Here is a 2,553-nt window from a genome sequence, read left to right on the forward strand (position 1 = left end):
AAGGGATTTATGGAGCTTCTCTAAAAAATGTCTGTACTCATCCTCCCTTCCGTGCACCTGGTATTATTTTTGGGGTTCCGTGCACCTGGTATATTTTTTGGGTTACCAGGTGCATATTTTTAAAATGCTTTTAAATGACACACAAAGAAAAGGATTAATTGCAAAAATATTGTATTTATTTAGAGTTCTTCATGGATTGATTTGTCTCTCAATTAATGTCCGAGCTTGGCTTGCGTTACGAGGCAAATTATGGTAACGGTAGTAACGTGACTGTGTTTCCAGAGAGTGACACATATGGTCAGCCACAGTTCCCCGGTCTGTAACCGACCCATGATTAAAGTTCAATGTAGCAATGCTTCGTCGAATTGTACCAAATGTCACTTTACTTCCAATGCCGAACTCTGCAAATATCTTTCCCACAAATGCACAGAGATTAAAATATGGTTTCCCGCAGGATGTGAAAAAGAAGAGTGTTGTATCTGGGGTAATTCCACTCAGATGAGGCCGGATCTCATGGAATTGTTTAAGCCAAGTGTATTCCTCCTGAGATAGAACAATTCTGCACTCCCCGAAGCTGGAGTTAGTTTTGTGGCTTGCAACGCACATCTGATAACCCCCACTTTCCAAGGATACTTCTGTAAAATCACTCTCACTGAACATGGTGACTGGGGATCGTCGAGTGCCATTAAATATGGCCAACCGGCTGGACATGAGAGCCGCAAACCTACGTCTGTCAGAGGAGGTGGCTCGGACTTCCAGCCTACTGAGAACATCAGGAATAGATTGATTACTTAACTCAACAAATCGGTTTAAATCCGCAGCGCTGGGCACCTCGTCCCTGCAGCGTCTGCGAAATTGTGCCTTGTGCGTTGCCTGACTCTGCCTAGAACTCCTGTCCATCTTTGCAAAGCATAGTAACATTTTTCGAATCATACTGACTTCAGCTTGCAGATTTTGCGGCCAGAACTCAATAAGATATTTCAGGAAACTTCGAACATCGGATCGGTACATTTTTAACGTGGATGGTGCCAAACCACGGCCTTCAATCTTCCCATACCAGTCATACACACGCATGTAGTTGTCCAGAAAACACAGTCCTTCATCGAGTTTGCCCTCGGACATAATGCAGAGGAATTCCCGTACTCGGGACAGACTAGTGCGACTATTATCAATGCGTTTAACCGAAGGGTTGATACCATTAGTAAAGGTCGCATAGTCTTTAAAAATTACAGTATTCCAACCTTGAATCATTGGCGACACACCGGCGTCTTCATCACTGTCGATCTCGGTGGATGTCGACACGACGCAGGCTTGCTCCCTCGGTTCCGGGCGTTGTTCACCACCGATATGACTGGTTGACTGCACCGCCGACTGCTCACTCTCGCCACTCAGTTGCTTCTCCGGGGAACAATCGCTTTCAACAGACTGCATAAACCCAGAGTCGTCACCGGGCTCCAGCCGCTGTTCAATGTCGTTGTTAGGCTGCATACACTGGCTTGAGTAGGGCTGCTCTATATCAGTCGAAACCCGGCTAGATTGCACAGCGTGCTTCCATGATAACGTCTTATTCTTAAGTCCATGGACAGTCTTAAAATGTTTGTCGAGCCGCGCGATATGCGTCTTGGTACAAAGTCCACAGTCATGTCGTTGTTTGCTGTTCATAGCTTCTCTCTCCTGCCTGCCTTCCTCCGTGTATGTTTGTGTCTGCCAAAAAACCGAACCCTAATCATGGGTCCTAATTATAGCCAGGTGTGGATACAGGCGTGGCATTGTTAATTGGACTGGAGGGAAATTGAAAGGTCAAGGCCACCTCGATGCCGCTATACTCCCATCACTCTGATGGCCTGGGGTATAGAGCGAACGACCATAAGCCAGGCGATCACAGTTCGAGACCCATGTGAGGGAAACTCATTGCTCTCATTTTACCCCGCTAAACAAGGTCTTGAAAGGTCAAGGCCACCTCGTTGCCGCTATACTCACATGAGTGTGCTTGGCTCAGTGTGTAGAGCGCTATACTATCACTCAGGAGATCGGAGTTCGAGACCGGTGTGGGGTGCTCGGATTTCAATGACAAAGTAAGTACCATAATTAAAAATTAACCCGAACCCGAACCCCTCATAGACCACATCAAATCACCCACCTCTCTTAACCTTAACCTCAATCCTACTCCTAACCTTAACCTCTCCCCAAACCCCACGCCTAACCTTAACCTCTCCCTAAACCCCATGCCTAACCTTAACCTCTCCCTAAACCCCACGCCTAACCTTAACTTCTTCTGGCTGCAGGGGCAGTATTGAGTAGCTCTGATAAAAGGTGCCCATTTCAAACGGCCTCGTACTCAATTCTTGCTAGTACAATATGCATATTATTATTACTATTGGATAGAAAACACTCTCTAGTTTCTAAAACCGTTTTAATTATATCTGTGAGTCAAACAGAACTCATTTGGCACAAACTTCCTGACCAGGAAGTGGAAAGTCTGAAATCGAGGCTCTCTTCTAGGTCCTGCCTATAAATGGGCATGATACGTATTAGTATACATGCACTTCATAG

Source organism: Salvelinus namaycush, chromosome 16, assembly GCF_016432855.1.
Source record: "Salvelinus namaycush isolate Seneca chromosome 16, SaNama_1.0, whole genome shotgun sequence".
Lineage (NCBI taxonomy): Eukaryota > Metazoa > Chordata > Actinopteri > Salmoniformes > Salmonidae > Salvelinus > Salvelinus namaycush.